Source organism: Schistocerca serialis, chromosome 9 (assembly GCF_023864345.2).
Source record: "Schistocerca serialis cubense isolate TAMUIC-IGC-003099 chromosome 9, iqSchSeri2.2, whole genome shotgun sequence".
NCBI classification, from domain to species: Eukaryota; Metazoa; Arthropoda; class Insecta; order Orthoptera; family Acrididae; genus Schistocerca; species Schistocerca serialis.
The window spans coordinates 410,321,474-410,347,377 of NC_064646.1; the positions used below are offsets into that span (position 1 = coordinate 410,321,474).

Genomic DNA, 25,904 nt, shown 5'->3' on the forward strand with positions numbered 1-25,904 from the left:
TGTGAAAAAGAAGAAGATATCATTTGGGCTGCTTACCAGGACGCATTATCTTGACAGGCTCCAGTGACGGTTTGCCCCTTACAAGCATAAAGAGCCAAATCTGTTAGTATCACACTATGGTTGTCTCAGAAACACTCATCATGACCTTATTGGACGTTGGCTGAGCCGTTGCCTTTTTAGACAGTGACGAATGCATATGTTCCCGCTGCTTCATTTCTTTTTCTTTGTCTCAAGATCATAATGACTAGCTGGCTAAAGAAAACGTCTGGACTGCTCCGTAGCATGTCCGCTGAGACCTCGTTCTGGCGGCTTTTGAATGGGTGTGAGCAGTCGAGGGATCCAGCGGGGGCAACGTTTGTCAGGCACAAAATGTCATTGGTGATGTTCATAAATGATACATGACAGATTTTCTCTTTTTTCTGTATAGACTGGACTCTTACACTATGGTCTTCGAAAACCGGGACCATCAGTTCTCATTTGGTCCCTGGTTCCGTACAGACAGGTGGTCGGCCACTTCCTTCTTCGTCATTCCCATTTGTTTGACAACAATGGAAGTGAGTGTAAAACTTAATCACTGTGTTATACAACGGGGCGTAGATGCCGTACACTGCCACCAACTTCACGAATTTTTTCGGCTGTAATCCCCTTTAAACGGAGTAAATGGATTACTGTGTGAATCTCAATCAGTACGCCGCGTCATTTTGTTTTGGATCCTCCTACAGAACACATCGACAAGCCTAGTTCTTTGGTGGAAAGCATTGTTTACTTTGAACGTTAATAAAATTTTACATAGTTAGAGAAACTTGTTTTGTTCAGTGATTACTCCAATTTACAATCATAACTAATAACACAAAAATCGCAATAAAATTTAATAAAACAGTATCGTCAAAGAGACGAAAAACTAAAATGCATTGTTAACAATAGTTTTTCACAGGGCATTTATTCTCACAGTCTGTGAAACCCATCTCTAGCGGGGAGATTTCAATGTGTAATAGGACTGCAGACACGCACCTGCCAGCAAACTAAAAATTATTTACGTAACTTTATTTTATTCGAAGTTATAACCAAAGTTTTATGACTACCCATTGTATCTGGGAAATGAACTCATTCACGACATACGTAACTGTTTTCAAAAAAAATTAATGTTTCACACTGGGTTGCGGAGAGTCTGTTGTCTACTGCAGTAATAATAATTCCCGGACGGATTATGGACTGCAAATGTTACGATTTACATATCGCACGTTCTTTCTCGTTCGCGTAGGAAGCAGGCAGAACAAAGAAACATACATTAAAACACTCAGAATGGAGAACTTGGCTCTGAATGTGCAAGGGAAAATATCGTGACCGAGTTCATTACCTCGTTATCTTAACACGAGGCCGCAGTTCGCTCCGAATAAATACGACAGTTTTTTTTTCTGTCCTTTATGCGGATCATAGCAGTAACGAAGCCCCAACAGCTAACACACTGGAGCGTAGGAGGCAGAGTTTCTGCAGGTCACTTCAAATAAAACGCACGAGGACGCAGGTCTGAGAACAGAAAGCGGCAAAGCGTTTCTTGTTGACCCTCCGGGAGCAGGCCGCACGCCCACGCAGCCAGCAGCTCGCACCGCGCCTCGCCACCGGCCGTTTGCGAAATGAGCCCGTACGTCGTACTTAGCGACGCCGCGCCCTCCATTGTGGGAACCACCCAGGCCGAGGACAATAGAAAATTTCTGGGTGGTCGCGGTAGTCAATTACTTATCCTGACACCTGCAACACTAACTCACTCCCCAGGCGACAGCCCGTTACTGCTGTTAGCGCGAAGATGTACTGCAGAAGGTGTCTGTCTTACACAAGATCTGCTTCCAAATAAAACTCAGCAGTACGATGTTGGAGGAAAATAGCAAGCCGCTTGATTTATTAACAAAAAATAAACAGTCCGCTGAACGCTGTGGTCGAGCGGTTCTAGGCGTTTCATCCCGGAACGGCGCTGCTGCTACGGTCGCAGGTTCGAATCCTGCCTCGGGCAAGGATGTGTGTGATGTCGTTAGGTGAGTTGGGTTTAAGTAGTTCCAAGTCTAGGGGACCGATGACGTCAGAGGTTAAGTCCGATAGTGCTTAGAGCCATTTTGATTAAACACACCAACATTCCAGAGATAATTATTGAACAATAAGGAAAAAAGGAAATAAATGAAGATGAGATATAAATAATACGAGATGAATTTGACACGGCTCTGAAAGACCTCAGTCGAAGCAAGTCCCTTGCAGTAAACGAGCTCACTCAGAACTATTGGGAACCTTGAAAGAACCAGCAGTGAGCTGTATCCTTGTATCCAACATATTCCAGAGAGGCGAAATACCCTCGGACTTCGGGAAGAATCTAATGATTCCTACTCCAAAGAAGGCAAGTGCTGAGAGTTATGGATGTCATCATACCATCTGTTTAATATCAGTGTCTGTTGATCCATTGTGGAAATGGGACGGGAGCCCATCAGATATTTACCAAACACTCGTATATTCACAGAATTTGTTATTTTACTTACAATACCAGTTTCGGCATCCCATTAATGCCATCTTCAGGCCGCTATGCATTCCATGTGTAGAGAATTAGATACACCGATGCCAGAAGTTATCCCCAAGTCTTATAAAGGCGGACTCCACAAAAAATCACGATATCCAGGTACTGAAGGGTCGGTTATGCATGCATCAATGTACTGATTCTATACAGATGAAGTTCATAGGGGCATTAATGAGATGCCGAAACTAGGGGTGTAAATAAAATAACAAGTTCCGAAAACGGGTGTTGTTGAGTTTTCTTTGGTAAATATGCTTAACAAGCTATGGCTGCAAAATACTGACACGAATTTTATTTATCGAACAATGGAAACACTGATAAAAGCCGAACTGGGGGGAAGATCATTTTGGGTTCAGAGGAAATGTAAGAACACAGTAGTCCATACTGGCCGTATGATATATCACGGGAGTTATACTGAAGAACGGCATACCTACGTTTATAGTTTTTGAAAATTCAGAGAAATTTTTGATAATATTATCTGGATAAACCCCGTTTAGAAATTTTGAGGCCGACTTGTAATTCCCTCAGAGACGGTAAACGACTTAAAACACACAACTGGCCATTAAAATTGCTAAACCACGAAGATGACGTGCTACAGACGCGAAATTTAACCGACAGGAAGAAGATGCTGTGATATGCAAATGATTAGCTTTTCAGAGCATTCACACAAGGTTTGCGCCGTTGGCGACACCTACAACGTGCTGACATGAGGAAAGATTCCAACCGATTTCTCATACACAAACAGCAGTTGACCGGCGTTTCCTGGTGAAACGTTATAGTGATGTCTCGTGTAAGGAGGAGAAATGTGTACCATCACGTTTCCGACATTGATAAAGGTCGGATTGTAGCCTATCGCGATTGCGGTTTATCGTATCGTGACATTTCTGCTCGCGTTGGTCGAGATCCAACGACTATTAGCAGAATATGGAATCGGTGGGTTCAGGAGGGTAACACGGAACGCCGTTCTGGATCCCAAAGGCCTCGTATCACTAGCAGTCGAGATGACAGGCATCTTATCCGCATGGCTGTAACGGATCGTGCAGCCACGTCTCGATCCCTGAGTCAACAGATGGGGACGTTTGCAAGACAACAACCATCTGCACGAACAGTTCGACGACGTCTGCAGCAGCATGGACTATCAGCTCGGAGATCGTGGCTGCGGTTACCCTTGATGTTGCATCACAGACAGGAGCGCCTGTGATGGTGTACTCATCGACGAACCTGGGTGCAGGAATGGCAAAAGTCATTTTTTTCGGATGAATTCAGGTTCAGCATCAAGATGGTCGCATCCGTGTTTGGCGGTATCGCGGTGAACGCTCAGTGGAAGCGTGTATTCGTCATCGCCATACTGGCGTATCACCCGGCGTGATGGTATGGAGTGCCATTGGTTACACGTCTCGGCGACCTCTTGTTCGCGTTGAAGGCACTTTCAACAGTGGTCCTTGCATTTCAGACGTGTTACGACCCGTGGCTCTACCCTTCATTCGATCGCTGCGAAACCCTACATTTCAGGAGGATAATGCACGACCGCATGTTGCAGGTCCTGTACTGGCCCTTCTGGATACAGAAAATGTTCGACTGCTGCCCTCGCCAGCGCATTCTCCAGATCTCTCACCAACTGGAAACGTCTGCTCAATGGTGGCCGAGCAACTGGATCGTCACAATACGCCAGTCGCTACTCTTGATGAGCTGTGGTATCGCGTTGAAGCTGCATGGGCAGCTGTACCTGTACACTCCATCCAAGCTCTGTTTGACTCAATGCCCAGGTGTATCAGGCCGTTATTACGGCCCGAGGTGGTTGTTCTGGGTACTGATTTCTCGGGATCTATGCATCTAAATTGCATGAAAATGTAATCACATGTCAGTTCTAGTATAATATATTTGTCCAACGAATACCCGTTTATCATCTGCATTTCTTCTTGGCGGAGCAATTGTAATGGCCAGTAGTGTATAAGTTCAACGAAATGGGCATTACCTTCAAAAGAGATTGTAAGATGAACGTCAACGAATCTAAAGCAGAGGCAATCAGGCTATGATTCGATTAGCAAATGTGACACTAAATAAAGTCGATGAGTTCTGAAAAATGTAGAATGGCGACAGCTATAAGGGCGTTAATGAAAAAGAGGAATTTGTTAATGTAGTATCATGACCTAGGGTGCCTAGGAAACTGCTTTCTCGGATAGCTAGAGAAGAATTCAAGCAAATCATATTAATGAAGTTTATTACAGTACGTTAAATTGACAATACTTAACTTCGCTTATTCACAAAGGTGTGACGCTATCAACTGGCGACAAGCAAATAATCAGTGTCCTTCTGTATACAGGGTGAGTCACCTAACATTACCGCTGGATATATTTCGTAAACCACATCAAATACTGACGAATCGATTCCACAGACCGAACGTGAGGAGAGTGGCTAGTGTAAATGGTTAATACAAACCATAAAAAAATGCACGGAAGTATATTTTTTAACACAAACCGACGTTTTTTTAAATGGAACGCCGTTAGTTTTGTTAGCACATCTGAACATATAAACAAATACGTAATCAGTGCCGTTTGTTGCATTGTAAAATTGATGGACCTTAGGTACAGAAGAGACTGGAACAGCACATTACGTCCACATGCTAACACCTTTTTATTTGTCTTTTTCACTGATGCACATGTACATTACCATGAGGGGTGAGGTACACGTACACACGTGGTCTCCGTTTTCAATTACAGAGTGGAATAGAGTGTGTCCCGACATGTCAGGCCAATAGATGTTCAATGTGGTGGCCATCATTTGCTGCACACAATTGCAATCTCTGACGTAATGAATGTCGTACACGCCGCAGTACATCTGGTGTAATGTCGCCGCAGGCTGCCACCATACGTTGTTTCATATCCTCTGGGGTTGTAGGCACATCACGGTACACATTCTCCTTTAACGTACCCCACAGAAAGAAGTCCAGAGGTGTAAGATCAGGAGAACGGGCTGGCCAATTTATGCGTCCTCCACGGCCTATGAAACGCCCGTCGAACATCCTGTCAAGGGTCAGCCTAGTGTTAATTGCGGAATGTGCAGGTGCACCATCATGCTGATACCACATACGTCGACGCGTTTCCAGTGGGACATTTTCGAGCAACGCTGGCAGCTCATTCTGTAGAAACACGATGTATGTTGCAACTGTTTGGACCCCTGCAATGAAGTGAGGACCAATGAGGTGGTCGCCAATGATTCCGCACCATACATTTACAGTCCACGGTCGCTGTCGCTCTACCTGTCTGAGCCAGCGAGGATTGTCCACGGACCAGTAATGCATGTTCCGTAGATTCACTGCCCCGTGGTTTATGAAACCCGCTTCATCGGTAAGCAGGTAGAACTGCAACGCATTCTCTGTTAAAGCCCATTGACGAAATTGCACTCGATGATTAAAGTCATCATCAAGTAATTGCTGATGTAGCGACACATGAAACGGGTGAAAGCGGTGACCTTTGGATCCCTACATAATTCGGTGCACTCCGATACACACGGTCGAACAGTGGAGGAGTGGTACTCAAGTGTCAACTTTAGGTTAAAATATCTCCGGATGTAATTAACATTTTACAATGCAACAAACGGCACTGATTACGTATTTGTTTATATGTTCAGATGTGCTAACAAAACTAACGTGGTTCCATTTAAAAAAACGTAGGTTTGTGTTAAAAAACATACTTCCGTGCATTTTTGTATGGTTTGTATTAAACACACTAGCCCCTCTCCTCATGTTCGGTCTGTGGAATCGGTTCGTCAGTATTTGATGTGGTTTACGAAATATATCCAGCGGTAACGTTAGGTGACTCACCCTGTATACAAGTTCAATGCAAGCGAAACAAAACAGTTCATTAGTCACTGCTGTAGCGTTTGTACGACGACGCGTCGTCTATTCCCTCCGCGGCTAGGCAGCGAGGCGCTGGTATTATCTCGATGTAGATACCGCTCCTGTCGTGGGGTCATCCTAGTCGGCGTAGTATTGGCTGACGTCTTCTCACAGCCGTCTCTGGTCTTCCGTTCTTCATCGTCGTGCCGGCGCTTGTCGTTACGTCGGAACACTTAACATAGGGAATAAATGTGTTAAGTGGTCTTTTCTTAAGGTATTTGCACAGGGTGAGTCAGGAGGAAAGGTGCATGCATTTAAGGGTGATACTATAGTATTAGTGATTCTGAGCAAACAACGTCATCTGAACATATGTCCTGTTCTTAACAGTTTCATAGGAAATTAATGAAAACGACCAGGAACAGAACAAATGCAGATTATAGTAAATAAAACATTCTGATCTAATGTTTTGTTTAATTATGAACATATCCTCACAAATGTTCATCATCTACTGCAATGCATTTAGCAGCTCTTGTAGAAATCTGCCGTGCTGCTAATGTGACCTGCTTCTCATCCATGTTTCACTTCCGTGCAAGGCTACGTACAGGATGAGTCAAGAGGAAAGGTACGTGCTTTGAGAACTGAAACATCCCTTATGTGACCACAAGCTTGCAGGCCTCGTCGCCCCCCCCCCCCCCCCCCATGAGCAAGTGAAGAGGGCTCTGAAATGGTCATTAAAGACAACACTGCGCAGCCTAATGTCACTTTGGATGTATTCGCATGTGAGTGCTAGTGAAGAACATGCGACTGAAGCCCGTGATTTTCAAAGAGGTGGGTGTCGGATACGGTTAAGAACAGGCAGATGTTTATTTGAAGCTTTTTTTTTGTTAAGAATCACCAATTCAAGCGTATGTCTTTCTCTTGACGCCTCGTGGAAGTGGCCTGCTACGGAAGTGAAACATGGTTGAGAAGCAGTCCAGGCAAGCAGAGACCAGAACCTTTAGAAATGTGGAGCAAAAGAAGAATACTGAATTTTAAATCGGAACGTAGAGTAACTGATGAAAAAGTACAAAAACGAGTAAAAATCAATTTAGGGGCACAATTTGACGAAAAGGAATTATAGGTTGATTGGACGTATCCTGAGGCATAACGGAAACATCAGTTCGAAAATGGAAGGAAGTGTGGCAGTTAAATATTGTAGACAAAGCTTATGGCTTGAAAGTATGTTCAGATAGATGTAGGTTGCTATGGTTATGCTGAGAAGGAGTTTGCACAACGCAGACCGGCGTGTAAAGCTGCATAAAAAGCTGTATTTCGGCTGAAGACCAAAAGAACAACATAAAAATGCGAACTTAAGAAAACTTGGAAAATGGCTTTCTTTGTTTGTTGGCCAGGAGCAGGAGATGTCAGTAAAGGCACTGGCGTTGGTCGTCTGCTGCCACACCCTGTTAACGTCAAATTTCGCCGCACTTTTGTAACGGATACTTTCCTCATTCGTCCCACATTGCTTTCTGCGGTTATTTCATGCAGTGTTGCTTGTCTGTTAGCATTAACAACTCTACACAAACGCTTCTGGTCTCAGTCCTGAAGTGAAGGCCCCCGGTGAATGCGTTGTCCATGGTGAGAGTTAATGTCTGAAATTTGGTGTTCTCCGCGCATTCTTGACACTGCGGAATATTGAATTCCCTAACGATTTGGAATATACCATTTGTCTACGTCCAACTAAGTCTGTTAATTCTCGTCGCGCGGCCATAGTAACGTCTGAATCTTTTCCACATGAATCGCCTGAGTGGAAATGACGGTTCTGTAAATGTCCTACACTTTTATAGCGTGTGAACGCGATAATACAGCCACCTGTATATGTGCATAGCGCTATCCCATGACTTCCGTTATCTTAGTGTGTAACATATCGCAGCTGAGTACTTTCATGACACCACCGTCAGAAGCTATACAGAGAATAAAATTAGTAAACTAAAACGTTGAATGTGATGAAATAGCTACAATATTAAAATACATGATGTGAACTTTCTATACATATTATAAAGTTCCGCGCCGCATTTCTCTGTGGTGAAGGCTAATCCTAGGAATTACTGTAGTGATTTTGAAACGGTTTTCAGCGCTAGACTGATTCACGGGGAAGATTTGTAAATATAACTTATCACTGCTGTGTCAGACAAGTCGACCGGCCGTGTGAAACAGGTTTTGTCGCTAGTGTATTATATTTCAAAATACGAGCTCGTATTAACGCGAAAAAACTCAGGAAGCCGATTACAAATAGAATGAGACTCGAGCGAGAATATAACTCTTTTAATTTGTTAAAGGATCCATACTTTCGCCGGGACTGTATACTAGCACGTCTCTGGTAACTGCCACATCGCCTCGAGTCGCTTCACTACATCATGCATTAGACTGTTTTAACAGGCAGTGGCATAGGCTGTGCGCACGTACCGACCACGTTTTACGGTATACGCACACAAACAGGTATTATTCGCATACACCAGGCTGTCATATCTTTAACTCTGATATTTTGTCATAATATTAAATGAAAAATGGCTCTCATTTCCGGCGAAGGTTCTCGGGAGGTTTCCTTTGGGTATGAGGCTAATGCTGAATCTGAAAATGTTCTCCCAAAACTTCTCAATTCGACTACCTAAGCTCCCTTAATACCTCACCTAATGTATGACTGAAGTTTCCGTAACTTCAGCTGGTCATTATTCGAACAGAGCACTCTACCTCGGAAATGAAAAGTAACTGAAAACGAAAAATAAGAGACTTTTATACACTGTTATGGATATTACAGCGTAGCTAATGTCAACAATGTAAACTGCTCTTTTACGTCTATAGCTACATAAAATGCAAACCGGTGCAATGTTCATGGCAGAGGCTATCTCAGAACTGTAACAAACACTAGAGTCTCTAGTTGTTGCCATCGCGCATGGAACACGGGAAGAAAAACGGTATAAATTCCAGGTTAAAATTAGTCTTTTATTTGCGGTCCGTAACGAAGCGACACTTACGTCTATCTTCAAGAGTCCACGCATTAGAATTTTCCAGCATTTCCGTGACTTTCTCCCGTGAGTCCAAGAAACCTGTGAGCATTCACGCTCACCTTCCCTGTAGACGCTGAAAATCCCCCCATTTTCCAGTCTGGTGTCCGGCATACACGCCTTAGAAATATTGTAGTATCTGTCATCTGTTTTACCTACAATTGCAATATGTCATCACTCACACTCCATTTCCTGACAGTTTGTATGAGATGACTGATTCCATTTGTGACTCATTGATGCTGCAGTCATAACATACAACTTTTCTGCCTTGCGTCGTGTGTACAACGTTACATTTCTGAACGTTTAAAGCAAGTTACAAATCCTTGCACCACTTTTACATTTTATCGAGCTCGGCCTGGATATTTGTGAAGCTGTTTCTAACGCAGTATTTATAAGAAACTGCATCAACAGGAAAAAGTCAAAAGATGCTCTTCGAAGTCATTAATATATGGCATGGAAAGCAAGGGCCTCAATATGCACTCAAAAAAAAGTTCACTCATTTAGACGTTTCCAGTTTACTGATTTATTGTCGTAACAATGCATATGGAGTTACTGAAATTATTACACTTACATATCAATAGCATTTCCAGGGGAGATGTGGACAGTGACCACAATCTATTGGTTATGAACTGTAGATTAAAACTGAAGAAACTGCAAACAGGTGGAAATTTGAGGAGATGGGACATGGATAAACTGAAAAAAATCAGAGGTTGTAGAGAGTTTCAGAGAGAGCATTAGGGAACGATTGACAAGAATGGGGAAACGTAATACAGTAGAAGAAGAATGGGTAGCTTTGAGAGATGAAATAGTGAAGGCAGCAGAGGATCAAGTAGGTAAAAAGGCGACGGCTAGTAGAAATCCTTGGGTAACGTAAGAGATATTGAATTTAATTGATGAAAGGAGAAAATACAAAAATGCAGTAAATGAAGCAGGCAAAAAGGAATACAAACGTCTCAAAAATGAGATCGACAGAAAGTGCAAAATGGCTAAGCAGGGATGGCTGGAGGACAAATGTAAGGATGTAGAGGTGCATATCACCTGCCTACAGGAAAATTAAAAAGACCTTTGGAGAAAAGAGAAGCACTTGCATGAATAACAAGACCTCAGATGGAGACACAGTTCTAAGCAAAGAAGGGAAAGCAGAAAGGTGGAAGGAGTATATAAAGGGTCTATACAAGGGCGATGTTCTTGAGGACAATACTATGGAAATGAAAGAGAATGTAGATGAAGATGAAATAGGAGATACGATACTGCATGAAGAGTTTGACGGAGCACTGAAAGACCTAAGGCGAAACAAGGCCCCGGAAGTAGACAACATTCCATTAGGACTACTGACAGCCTTGGGAGAGCCAGGCCGATCAAACCGCTACCAACTAGTGAGCAAGATGTATAAACAGGCGAAATACCCTTAGACTTCAAGAAGAATATAATAATTCCAATCCCAAAGAAAGAAAGTGTTGACAGATGTGAAAATTACCGAAGTATTAGTTTAATAAGCCACGGCTGCAAAATACAAACAAAAATTATTTACATACGAATGGAAAAACTGGTAGAAGCCGACCTCGGGGCAGATAAGTTTGGATTCCGTAGAAATGTTGGAACACGTGAGGCAATACTGACCCTACGACTCATCTTAGAAAATAGATTAAGGAAAGACAAACCTACGACAAACCTTCGTTTCTAGAATTTGTAGACTTAGAGAAAACTTTTGACAATGTTAACTGGAATACTCTCTTTCAAATTCTGAAGGTGGCAGGGGTAAAATACAGGAAGCGAAAGGGTATTTACAATTCGTACAGAAACCAGATGGCTGTTATAAGAGTCGAGGGGCATGAAAGGGAAGCAGTGGTTGTGAAGGGAGTGAGACAGGTTTGTAGCCCAACCCCGATGTTATTCAATCTGTATATTGAGCAAGCAGTAAAGGAAACAAAAGAGAAATTCGGAGTAGGAATTAAAATCCATGGAGAAGAAATGAACCCTTTGAGGTTCGCCGATGACATTGTAATTCTGTCAGAGACAGCAAAAGACCTGGAAGAGCAGCTGAACGGAATGGATAGTGTCTTGAAAGGAGGATATAAGATGTAAGTCAACAAAAGCAAGACAAGGATAATGGAATGTAGTGTAATTAAATCGGGTGATGCTGCGGGAATTAGGTTAGGAAATGAGACGCTTAAAGTAGTAAATGAGTTTTGCTATTTCGGGACCAAAATAACTGATGATGGTCGAAGTAGAGTAGGTAAAAAATGTAGACTGGCAATAGCAAGGAAAGCGTTTCTGAAGAAGAGAAATTGGTTAAAATCGAGTATAGATTTCAGTGTCAGCCGGCCGGTGTGGCCGTGCTGTTCTAGGCGCTTCAGTCTGGAACCGCGTGACCTCTACGGTCGCAGGTTCGAATCCTGCCTCGGGCATCGCTGTGTGTGATGTCCTTAGGTTAGTTAGGTTTAAGTAGTTCTACGTTCTAGGGACTGATGACCTCAGATGTTAAGTCCCATAGTGCTCAGAGCCATTTGAACCATTTGAACCAGTTTAGTATTGGGGGGCAGCGTGGAGGGTAAAAATCGTAGAGGGAGACCAAGAAATGAATACACTAAACAGATTCAGAAGGATGTAGGTTGCAGTAGGTGCTGCCGGCCGAAGTGGCCGTGCGGTTAAAGGCGCTGCAGTCTGGAACCGCAAGACCGCTACGGTCGCAGGTTCGAATCCTGCCTCGGGCATGGATGTTTGTGATGTCCTTAGGTTAGTTAGGTTTAACTAGTTCTAAGTTCTAGGGGACTAATGACCTCAGCAGTTAAGTCCCATAGTGCTCAGAGCCATTTGAACCATTTTTTGCAGTAGGTACTGGGAGATGAAAAACCTTGCACAGGTTAGAGTAGCATGGAGAGCTGCATGAAACCAGTCTTAGGACTGAAGACTACAACAACAACAACATCAATAGCACAGGCGTTTCTGAGGTACCAGATAAGGATTTGCGGTGAATCAGCAATATTAGTATGCTGTGTTGCCTCCATGGGCAGCAATACTGGGACTGACTCTGGAATCCAGTCGACCGCACAGATGGCGAATACTGTCCTGGGATATTTTATCCCACTCCTCCTTGACATGTTAACGTAATTCTGTAGGAACTGTTGGTTGACGAATGGCATGAGTCGTTTCTCCTCCCCTCTTATCCAACCCGTGTACAATTGAAGATAAATACGGAGACCATGCTGGCTCTTACGGAGCACCTTGATTTTCAAGGGTAGTAGGTGGGCGAGCATTGTCCTGTTGCAACAAGGTATCACCTTCCTGTTGCAAGAACGGCAAAAGAATAAATCTTACAACATTCTGCACTTACAGAGCTCTGCTTAGCATCCACTCCAGAAACACCAAACGTGAACTAGAGTTGTAACTTAATGTACCCCAGACCATAACGCCTAGGGTGGTACTAGTCTGTCTCGAACGCATGCACTCTGCGAGACACCGCTCACCAGGTCTATGTCACACACACAAACACGCATCACTTGAGTGCAGGCGGAGACTGCTTTCAATGCCGAAGACCATAGCGCCTCATTCCATCTTCCAACCGATCGTCTGGCTGCAGCTTTCGAGCCGAGCAAGTCTATGCTGTGACGTGGATAGAAGTCGTGCTAGAGGTGTGTGTGAATGTGATCCTACTGCTAATAACCGGTTCGCAAAAATTCGTGTAGACATGTCTGGGTTCACAAGCACTCTTATCTGTGCTGTGATAGCTGTACGATCTGGCAATGCTGCCCGTACAATACGACGATCGTGGCGCGCGTGAAGGCCCAGAAACCGTGTCTACAGGTGTGAGAATGTTCATGTGACCACTGACACCCTTGCACACACCGCACTGCACTGTAACAATTCCTTTAAAGTACCACCATGTAGTCGGAAGACCACAATTTGACCCCTTTTGTACTCGCCCATTTAGCTGTAGGAAGTATGGGTGCGTCTGCGTCGCGAGGATGCCTGCTTGTTTCACACGTTTGCCCCACTCTGAGCATTCTGGCTGTGAGCGTTTCCTATTAAGGGGTAGTGGCAGATGGCACTCTGGTAGCTATGCCACTGCCTTATCTGCTGGCGGACGACGTTGAAACCATAATCAGTACATCGACCACCACGTGGCATATGCCATTATCGGATCAAAATCCACGTCCTCTTTCCTGCCATATTACTTTTATCCCGGCAGTTTATTTCCTTTCTGCAAATTGCTGCTGATTTCAATTCTGGGCCTTCAAAAGTGTCAGCGTGTGAAACATTATAGATATGGGCTTTCGGAGCCGAAGGCCCATTCGTGTACCCTGGATGACGGCATGACCCAAAGCTTTACACCTTGCCTGGGCTCGACAACAACGATATTCGACTGTTGATGACTCGAAACATGTTGCCTGGTCGGACGAGTCTCGTTTCAAATTGTATCGAGCGGATGGACGTGTACGGGTGTGGAGACATCATGAATCCGTGGACCCTGCATGTGAGCGGGGGACTATTTAAGCTGGTGGAGCCTCTGAATGGTGTGGGGCGTGTGCAGTTGGAGCGATTATGGATCTCTGATACGTCTAGATACGACTCTGAAAGTGGCATGCATGCAAGCATCCTGGCTGATCACCTGCATCCATTCATGTCCATTGCGCACTCCGACGGACATGGGCAATTCCAGCACGACAGTGCGACACCCCACACGTCCAGTATTGTTACAGAGTGCCTTCACGAATACTCTCCTGAATTTAAACACTTCCGCTGGCCACCAATCTCCCCAGACATGAACATTATTGAGCATATCTTAAATGCCTTGCTACGTGTTGTTCAGAAGAGATCTACAACCGCTCGTATTCTTACGGATTTATAGACAGCCATGCACGATTCGTGGTGTCAGTTCCCTATAGCACTACTTCAGACATTAGCCGAGTATATGGCACGTCGTGTTGCTGCACGATTCCGTGCTCGGAACGGGGGGGGGGGGGGGGGGGCTACACGATATTAGACAGGTGTACCAGTTTCTTTGGCTCTTCAGTGTAGCTGGTCATTAGACTCAACATAATTGTAACAACAAATATTCCAATATAGCTTAGGAATGTCCAAGCATATTACTTCTTCTTTGGCTACGTCACCTGAGGCGGCAATAAATTGATTCGAGGCTGCCGGATGAGTTGTAAGCAGCCCTATCGCAAAAAAATCAACAGCCACCAAACTACTGCTGATACTCTGGATGCTCTGCGCACAGTACTGTTACGTTCTTTCGAGATGCCGTCACGTCGTGCGAAGCCTCACAGGTGTCTGCAGTAGGTATCCAGTAGGGTTCAGAAGTGTACTCAGCATTGGAGAAATTACGTGATGCATTACACAACCCATTAATTGAGGAAAGATATCGGTAGTTCCGAATCAATTCCCAGAACTTGCGAAACAGTCTTGATAAGTGTCATCATCTTCGCTTTCAGACGTGATACAAGATTAAAAGTCACCACTCTTTCATGAATGACGTAAGTCCAGTGGCGTTCATATTACACTCAGAAAGACCCGTGAAGTGGGGTGATAAACGTGCACCATTAACAGTCAACATACCTTAACAAACAGTTTCCGTGCAGCTTCAGCGAATAATCTCCACAAAAGGAAAACAAGAGAGTACTTAAAATCCCCGTAAGTCATGAGACACATATCATAAAAAACATTAAGTTTCCGGAATGAGATTTTCCCTCTGCAGCTCATTCTGGAAACATCCCCCAGGCTGTGGCTAAGCCATATCTCCGCAATATCCTTTCTTTCAGGAGTGCTAGTCCTGCAAAGTTCGCAGGAGAGCTTCTGTATACTTTCGAAGGTAGGAGACGAGATACTGGCAGAAGTAAAGCTATGAGGGCGGGGCGTGAGTCGTGCTTGAGTAGCTTAGATGGTTGAGCACTTGCCCACGAAAGGCAAAGGTATCGAGTTCGAGTCTCGGTCCGGCACACAATTTTAATCTGCCAGGAAGTTTCAACATTAAGTTCATTTGTACGGAAATACAGTTTCACTTAACTTCACCAAATCTGTGACTCAGTCAACATCTCGTATTTAGTCAGTTGCGTGTTCTGTAGATCATTTGGCCGATTTATTATCGAAGTGATGTGGAACGAGGCAGTTTAGAAGATAAGCATAAATGATTTCTTCTAACGCAATTGGCTTGAACAATAGTGAGCAAATTTTTCAGTCCTACTCATGCAACTACACGTAATCTAGTTTTTTTTTTAATTTACCTGTTCTTAGACAAACTGTAGTCTATGGAATAGAATGAGCCGTCAAGTAACAGGCATATAAGGTTAGATTAAATCTTGCTTTGCTAACTGTCAGACATTTTATGTTGTAAAGCAACTGATGAAAAATTTTTGTTAACGCATATTAAACTCCTTTTTGCGCCACTGACGGGTGAGTAAGATAGGTAATAGGTTATTTATTCGCGTAGTGCCGTAGGCAAGAACATTGCTGTTTTTTTCTGAAATTGCGATCGTTTATTTATAACGATTATCAATAGCGTATATATATATATATATATTCAGCACCTGTGATCTAGGGGGTATTCGCGCTTATATATATTTTCTGAAAGTCAAATTATGATTTACCCTGTAAAATTAATCCATAACACGTTATTGGGTGTAAATTGGCAATAGATGTAGTGGCTTGATTCGTTTCTTTACAAGACTACCATTTATACGAAGATTTTAAGTAGCTGAACTTAATTGACTGAGTAGTTCAGTAATATGTTCCCTTGTTGAGGACATGCCAGTTTCTTGAGGCGGTTGTTGTAGTCGGATAAAAAATGTTGTGTGAAGGACTCAGACGACCCAGAAAACTTTCTTGATACACATGTTGTGCAGCTCTGCCATTGCTTGTCCAAACATGATGTCTGAGATTTGAAAGTAAGTCGATCTTCAAACTTAATTTACGTCCAAACGGTACGTTTATAGACATGGATCCCATATCAAAACTTTATCTACTAAGTCTCTTCTACAACCTCTAGAATACTGTAATCGGAATTGTGAGACACACTGGAAAAGGAACAGGAGTGGGCTCAACAACTCTTCAACATCGCTGGAATCATTCATGCACAGATTCCTGCATTCTGTTCGTTAATATTATTTCAAATCAGTCTTGAAAAGATCACAAAACATACCCACCGAGCGAGGTGACGCAGTGGTTAGCACACGACTCGCATTCGGGAGGACGATGGCTGAAACCCGCGTCGGCCATCATGATCCCTAAATCACTTCAGGCAAATGCCGGGATGGTTCCTCTGGAAGGGCACGGCCGACTTCCTTCTCCTTCCTTCCCTAATCAGATGGGACTGATGACCTCGCTGTTTGGTCCACTCCCCCAAATCAACCAACCAACCAACAAAACATACCAACCGATGGTATTTTATTGTTTAAGGTTTTTCGTATTTGATGAGAGAGTATATAAACATTCTTAGTCCAGCAATCCTTCTGAAATCCAAAATGTGATGTGCTGCGTAAACTGTTTCTCCTTAAATGTGAATCTACTCTTATTGTACTTCCTGTTGGAAGTCCTGAAGGATGTTGCTGCTACTTGTAGTTACTGCAGCTTCCCAATGGTTCTAATATCTAATACAGTTCTGCCGCTGATCAATCACATAAACACGCACTTAGCTACAAAATCGTCCTACAAAACAGGATACACTTTAAAAGTTATCTAGGAACGAGGAAATACACTTCAGAATTATTTGAAGTTCTCTGTATTGTAAGAATAATTTTGTTGATCACTATCGCTCTCTAACCACCGACTGCAGACACACGTAACACATTCGAACATCACTTTCACTGCAGCACGCACTACAAATAATGGGACTATTCGCATGACTCCCAGATTTCGTGAGCCATAAGCAACCCTTGAGGGCTTTTTCAACCAACACCTATCAACGAATCGGCTCTGTGAAATTGGTTTCTTCTATGTTGGGAAACAGTTATATTGCTTTTAACGTTTCATTATGAAGTCCGTGTGGCTTGTCCTGTAGCTAGAGTTGTGGTGGATTATTTGGTAAGTTAAATAATATCGGTACTGCATTTTATACAAATTTACTTCTTTGTACATTCACTGATTTGATTGGAGGTGTATCGAAACAAAGTTCGCTTTGTTGGGTAGATATAAGACTCTGCAAAAGGACAGGTCCTCTGCTGTTTCCTACCTATTTTTGTTCTTAAAAGAAGACATTCTTCTGTAAATATCTGTATGTTACAAGAGAATTGTAAATAAACCGTCTTGTAATAAGGCATTTCGTACCTCCCAGGATCATTGGGAGACTAAAGGAAAACAACAATTACGTCGTTTTTAAGTTACTGTCGATTTTTATGGAACTACATACACTTCTTATTCTGAACTTATGTTACAAATCAGTATAAACCATATTTTACTTTTCACACTCATCTGATATCGTGTTCAGAAGTATAGCTTGCTGGCCGCTTGGCGTCGCTGCTATCGCAGCGGGTAAGAGAAACGAGACGAAGTGTCGCTGTTACGACAGTGTGTGATACTACTGTGTCGCAGAATGGCTTTCTTTAGCCATTTTAGTGTGATTTCTAAAGAGATTATGTTTTATTTGTAAATCGGAAACCTGAAGGCATCTTATAAAACAAAACATGCCTGCTTTCAAGGAAAGAGACATACTAGCCTAATTTACAGGGGAACGCTAGTAAGTGTAACCACACACCTGGTGCTACGAAGAAAAAATTGTAAATTATTACAGTCCTACATAATCTTCAGCAGTAGTGCAAATGTGATCTGTAACATGAATTTAATTTTTAAGGAAATTAAAAGATATGTGGCTAGATTCACTCAAAATACTAGACAGTCATTCCATTCCAAAATTTGTAAGGTATATCTAAAGACAGGTTTTTTTCGAAGAATTATAGTACAAGTAGGGACGTGTGATATTGTGGTTACTTTCCATGAATAAAAGTTTTTTAGAGACCTTAAATAACTATGAGGGAAGTAACGATGAACTCTTTGAAGAATGAAGACATCTGGAAATAAACTCTTCCAAAAAATAAGCAGAATTGTCCACCATGAAAGCAAGGAAAGAGGCTGAAACTACAAAATAAAGCAAGGAAGAAGCTGTTTCAACTCACTGAAGCCGTACTAATGTATAGAAAAGCATTATTCATTTTTCGAAGCTGATTCTCTCAATTCGCTTATTTACAAAATGGTTTCACTGGCTACTGTTTCTTTGTCAATTAAACTGAGCGCAACATTCATGTTTTAATTAACTGTAAACTGTTAGACGCTAGACATTGTGTATGGTTTGGAGGGGACCGGAAGAGAAAGACGCCTCTTTGAACATATACATTGTTTTGCGGAACTATGTAGATTTTAAATGGTGGTTCACTTTATATATTTTGTGCCCGTAGTAAGATATGACGGACTAACCACAGGCTCATACGGATGTACCAACGGTCGCTCCTGGTCTTTCTCTACCGGATGGTCATTGAGGTAAAATGTATGTTGAAGAGGCGTTAACATGATTTACTGCTTGTATAGCGATAGATTTTAGGGACAAGTGGCCGCCCCTATACTTTAAAAGAGTTTCAGGCTGAATGGGACGCAAAATCTGTGAGCCACTTGGAACTAACTTTTCGGGAGTGTTAGGCGATGGGCAGGTTTGAAGTCTTACTTTGGCTGCATTTTGGACTACTACTCGTAAGCCTGTTGGAGTCTACCCGTTATTACACGATTTTTGATATGGTCAGCCCTTCTAGAACTTTATTTGCTTCTGAGCCTGCGATTATTTTATGAATAGTTTAACGGTTTGGGACTCTGTTTCTCTCAAACGAATGATGTTTAATTAGTATTTTGAGAATCTGATGCGTGTTATATACGCCAATACGCAACCTATACTGCAGCTGATTGTTACTGCTATTCTGTATACGTAAACGCAGATTTGTTCGACCACCATTTTCCGCATTTATGTCTTTTATTGTAATGAATAAATGATCTATCGGTTCGTTCAACCTAAATCCTTTGGTGTAGCTTACAACCAATTATTCGACGCATTACAGCCCTTTTCATCATTTTTATTCATCTTTGATTCCAACTAGCAATTTATTTGAATTCGCGTAGCTTGCTGACGCTTAGTTATTGCAGACTGAAGGAGCACGACTTAAATCAGTTTTGCTGCTAGTTCAGCTACTGGGCCTGAAAGCAAACGGCACACAACACGACCCTACGACCACATCGAACTAATATTTCTAATAGAGGCGTACATTCACCCAAACCGTGTGTGTATGGAGAGGGGGGAAGGGTGAAATACATCATCACACTTGTATGTCGCAATTGCTTTCCTCAGTACAATAATTTTTCGTGATGCAAGCAATAATGCAGAACAATAATGTCGCAATCTGATACAAAACCAAATTGCTTGATGAATTAATTTCAGATGTTCCGAGTGTTTTTAGATTCACAGTCGTTATAGCTCCCACAGATATCATTCAATGATAACTTAAAGAGCGGTCTGGTATCATTCCAAACACATTGTGTGCTGAAATGTTGTTTCACCGAATTTTTATGTGAAAACTATTAAATCATTTAAAACAAGACAAACGCTATTAACAGTCTATAGCTTTTTTCTTCGTGTCTTCATACTTGCAGCCCTCTACCGTTAGACAGCTCCAAAATGTATCGTGTAACGTGGTGGTGTAATGTAACTGAGCTTATGCGCCGAGAGTGGAAGGTGGTGGGAGATTCGGTGATGATTCTGGCAGCCACATCGCGGTATCCTATGGACCCTCCAAGATTAATCCAAAAAGGTCGCATTACTGCGATAGATTATGTGACCGTATTGTCTGATTAGGTTCATCCCGTGATATGACGTTAGTTCCCTAGCAGTGATGCAGTGTTCCAAGTCGTCATAGTCCTTATTCACACAACTTTCACTGTCCAGGACTAGCTTTGTGAGCACGCAGATGAATTGTCGCGTTTCCTGTAGCCACCAGTCACGAGACCTCAGTAATATTGAGCCTTTGTACTCAACACTGGAGAGAAGTGTGTGTGATAGCTGTTCACCCCCATCATCGTTACCTGAATTTTCCACTCTTTTTGCGGGAAGAATAGTATACGAAAACGGGAAACTGCCAATATTTGCAAAGTGCTCTGGTAACATCAAAGGCTGACGCACTAGAGATAACACTGTACCATTACGTTAAAAGTGAAGTGTCTCTATTAATGCAAGTTCACACCAGATTAGTACACTACTGGCCATTAAAATTGCTACACCAAAAAGAAATGCAGATGATAAACGCGTATTCATTGGACAAATATATTATACTAGAACTGATATGTGATTACATTTTCACGCAATTTGGGTGCATAGATCCTGAGATATCAGAACCCAGAACAACCACCTCTGGCCGTAATAACGACCTTGATACGCCGGGGCATTGAGTCAGAGCTTGGATGGCGTGTACAGGTACAGCTGCCCATGCAGCTTCAACACGATACCACAGTTCATCAAGAGTAGTGACATGCGTATTGTGACGAGCCAGTTGCTCGGCCACCACTGACCATACGTTTTCAATTGGTGAGAGGTCTGGAGAATGTGCTGGCCAGAGCAGCAGCAGAACATTTTCTGTATCCAGAAAGGCCCGTACAGGACCTGCAACATGCGGTCGTGCATTATCCTGCTGAAATGTAGGATTTCGCAGGGATCGAATGAAGGGTAGAGCCACGGGTCATAACACATCTGAAATGTAACGTCCACTGTTCAAAGTGCCGTCAGTGCGAACAAGAGGTGGCCGAGACGTGTAACCAATGGTACCCCATACCATCATGCTGGGTGATACGCCAATATGGCGTTGACGAATACACGCTTCCAATGTGCGTTCACAGCGATGTCGCCAAATACAGATGCGACCATCATGATGCTGTAAACAAAACCTGGATTCATCCGAAAAAATTACGTTTTGCCATTCGTGCACCCAGGTTCGTCGTTGAGTACATCATCGCAGGCGCTCCTGTCTGTTGTGCAGCGTCAAGGGTAACCGAAGCCACGCTCTCTGACCTGATAGTTCAAGCTGCTGCAAACGTCGTCGAACTGTTCGTGTAGATGGTTGTTGTCTTGCAAACGTCCCCATCTGTTGACTCAGTGATCGAGACGTGGCTGCACGATCCGTTACAGCCATGCGGATAATATGCCTGTCATCTCGAGTGCAAGTGATACGAGACCGTTGGGTTCCAGCACGGCGTTCCGTATTACCTTCCTGAACACACCGATTCCATATTTTGCTGACAGTCATTGGATCTCGACCAACGCGAGCAGCAATGTCGGGATATGATAAACCGCAATCAGGCTACAATCCGACCTTTATCAAAGTCGGAAACGTAATAGTACGCATTTCTCCTCCTTACACGAGGCTTCACAACAACGTTTCACCAGGCAACGCCAGTCAACTGCTGTTTGTGTATGATAAATCGGTTGGAAACTTTCCTCATGTCAACACGTTGCAGGTGTCGCCACCGGCGGCAACCTTGGGCTGGGTTGTTTGGGGAAGGAAAGCAGACACCGGGGTCATCGGTCTCATCGGATTAGGGAAGGGTCGGGAAGGAAGTCGGCCGTGCCCTTTCAAAGGAACCATCCCAGCATTTGCCGGGAGCGATTTAGGGAAATCACGGCAAACCTAAATCAGGATGGCCGGATGCGGGATTATTGAACCGTCGTCCTCCCGAATGCGAGTCCAGTGTCTAGCCACTGCGCCACCTCGCTCAGTGGCGGCAACCTTATGTGAATGCTCTGAAAAACTAATCATTCGCGTATCACAGTATCTTCTTCCTGTCGCTTAAATTTCGCGTATGTAGCACATCAACTTCGTGGTGTAGCAATTTTGATGGCCAGTAGTGTATGTTTAGGGGAATTTCTGGGTGATTGCTCATCCCGTCCAAAAAAGATAGTACTAAAGCTCAAAAACAAGTACCATACTCTGAAATGAAAAGGGCTGATTCATTAGAAGGTGTAATTGATTGAAAGCCTTGGAGTTAAGAAATCCTGAAAAGTTTGTGTATTGTTTATGTTTTCATTCTTTGGCATCTTGTGCAACAATAGGTGCAGTACGAATGATATCAGTGCTTAGTCATTTTATATAGTCCTTCTTGAACTGTTAGGTTTCAAATTACATGTGTCAACCGATTTGACATGTTGTAATTAGGAATCTGGAAAGATTCCAAAACTACAATGCTAGATGAAAAAATGCGTTTTTCAATCTTCATTGAAATTTGTTCAAGCTCGAAATGGAATGAATTATATTGCGTCGGAAGTATTCAGTGATATACTCACTTACACAAAGTGGCTGACTAACACTAAATTCAGTTCGGAAGTTAATTAAAGCTATTTTGTCTAGTCAACAGATAAAGATGTATAAAAACTCTCTACGTATTGTAATATTATAACACATATAAGGCTCTTATCAGATGTATTATGTTAAATTTGCTGTGAAATGGGTTACACCACGTCGTAGTACGTCGTGTTAATGAACGAAACATATAAATAAATAACTATGCTATAATATTTGTAAAAGCAACACTCACCCAATAAGGAAATCATGGTCAAGGTGAACTATGCAGGAAATGTATCCTGTGGGGTGATTAGCACGGTACGGCTATGAACAGACTGATGAGCTTGTCTCGGAAGACGAATAGTGAAATACGACTAGATATTCTGTTTGAGCAAGATACAACCCATTTTTGCTCCAGCTGTAACCTGATGGCCTGACAAGTTGGCTAAACTACGTGGAAACAAGTCCCAAAGACGCAAAGACGGCCGTATTTCAAGTGCAGAACACTTTCTCCCAGCTGCCTTGCTATTTGTCAATGCGAAGGAGTTTTCCACGCCATTTCCGCCAACGTCCCACCCCAGTGGTCCCGGAAATGGAAGCTCTGGAAGAGATCCGTGTGCGGAGATTTGTTTCCTCGCGTAGGAAAACACTCTGTCACTCGACCGAATCTGAACACGTGACGTCTTCAGCTCGACGTTACCTGTCTCTGTTGTTCAAGCAATATTCACATTTTAATATAGCATACACGTCCATCGTAAAACGAATATTTATCGTTTACTACTGACAAAATGAGTACAACACATAAAATGTTCACGAGTGCCTATCAGTTACATTTCCGCTAACATTATTACTAATCCGTATCTGTAACATATACACTATCTCATCAAAAGAATCCTGACATACCTATGTGATGTAGAACTTGGTCACTGGATTTCAAGAAAGGCTGACCCACCAGTGTAAAAGCAGGCGCTTGGAAAACTCGAAGGTCGGTGAAACGATGCACACAGTAATACGCGAAATGGCACCTTCCAGATGACAGTCTGCGACTACATTCACTACACAACACCGAACATACCAGTCTGAACCAAAGACTTCCATCTTACAATAATGTAAAGGCTTTGTTTTCTGATATATCTTTAACTGACACTTAAATATTACAAATAGATCAAAAAACTTTACATTTTTTATACATTCTGAAACTGACAGTAATTTGAACCGGCATACCTACTTAGCACGTCAGTTGTAATACGAAACGCTTTTATATATGAAGATCGTATCTGTTCTTTCCGAGAGAACAGATACCATCGGTGACCGTGCAGCTCGTTAGAATGAACTTACATTAAATCAATACAATGAAATGAATACCCTTAGCTGCATACAGGTTTTGATATACGTTAACGGGAATATGTGCCCCGACCGGGACTCGAACCCGGGATCTCCTGCTTAAATGGCAAACGCTCTATCCAGCTGAGCCACCGAGGACACAGAGGATACAAAGGATAGTGCGACTGCAGGGACTTATCTCTACAACGCCTTCCGCGAGACCCACATTCCCAGCTTATTGTCCCGCACTATATTCGTAGTGTCTCCTCTATTTATCTAAATTTTATCAACATGTTTAATCTGTAAGTTTCTGACAAGATGTCATTTTTAATAATTTTTTGAATTTACTTAATATTTTATGATAGTGCTGTCGGGTCTTTACTTGGTTTGGCTATTTTGTCGTTTTCCCTTTCTCGTTTTGAAATAATCTGATACCTATAGTGATTTCTTTAAAGAATTAGTAGTATATTTTTAATTGCTTTCAGAAATGATTATCAAGTTATTAAGAAATATTGTGAATTTAAAGTTGTCATTAATCTGGCAATAAACTTAGCCCCCGGTCAACATTTTTTATGGTTTGCATAGAATTTTTCATTGTTTCATCACGAACGACAATAATTAAGTATTTTGGGACTGTACCTGCAGCTAGATAATGTAACGTAGGTAACTGCGTTAGGATCTGATAGTATACTTACCACAGAATGATTATCTGTATGATTTTGTTTGTTGTGTGAATACTCTGTCCTTCAGCATACATCATCTCTAGCTGCCTGAGTAAGGAATATTCCAACTATGATGGAATTTCAATTGACTGATGTCAAAACTAAGGCGCTTTACGTCTCAGATTCCTTATAAAACTTACATTAAAATCGATATAAACTAGTAATCTCTCCCTTCTCTCTATCGGGAAACATTATAAGACTGCAACATTTCTCTGGAAGGTTCCTCAATTACCTGTTGTAGAACTGTTAGCTGCAAAATAAAGTGTAATGAATTGTCCAGTATGAACTCACATATGTATGCTCCTACTTTATATCGTGATACATATATATAATTTACTGATTTTTATTTATTTTTAATTTACATTCATTTTGTACTCACGTGAAAATCCTCCTTTTTCAGTACTGAATATGTAGCTAATTTTTAACTTAAGTTATTCTGTCTTGTCGTTGTGAGGTTGTGTGGTTGTCTCAGACAGATCTCAGACAGACAACTGACTTCAGTTTCTTTACAACTGCAAAGAGTTTCCAAAGAAACTAACAATTCCCCCTACTCATAGAAAGTGAACATTGGAGATTGTCAGTTTGATTCCTTTAATATGCATGTCTCGTTTCACCCTAGTATCCTCAGGAGTTTGCTTTTGTGTTCTTGTGGTCCCCTTATTTTTTCTGCTAAACGATGCTCACTTGTCTTGGTATGAGAAGCAGGTCTATTCACCATGACCCAACAGCATTTACAGCTATCCCAAAGAACTCGCCAAGCTACTAATTTGTTCGCTTTAGAGTGAACTTAACCAAGGACTGGTCAAATCACCAAAGAATCTTCACGAAACCTATACATACGTTATTAGCAGCTGCTACTGACGCGTGTCAGTTCTCGATTTTAGCGGGTCTGTTATTTGCTGTTTCAATAATCCATGATTGACCTTGAAAAATCTTTACAGATTTGTCTTTAGTTCTCTATTTCCTGGATATCTGAGTTCGCAAGAATTATGATCTGCTTCCATGAAGGTATTTTTTCCTTAGCGTTGCGCCTTCACCCTTCTCATATTTGCAACATTCAGCACAGCGCTTTTCTTGATCTTTCTTGTGACTCACTGCGAAGTTCCTAGTAAATCTCTTGAC

At 42.5% G+C, this 25,904-nt stretch overlaps 1 non-coding gene across 1 annotated transcript; it reads right to left on the reverse strand.

Moving 5' to 3' along the window:
• Positions 1–24,145: 24,145 nt before the first annotated feature.
• On the reverse strand, positions 24,146–24,219 carry Trnak-uuu (transfer RNA lysine (anticodon UUU)). The gene has a single exon. It is a non-coding gene; the product is annotated as a tRNA-Lys (tRNA).
• Positions 24,220–25,904: the final 1,685 nt, after the last annotated feature.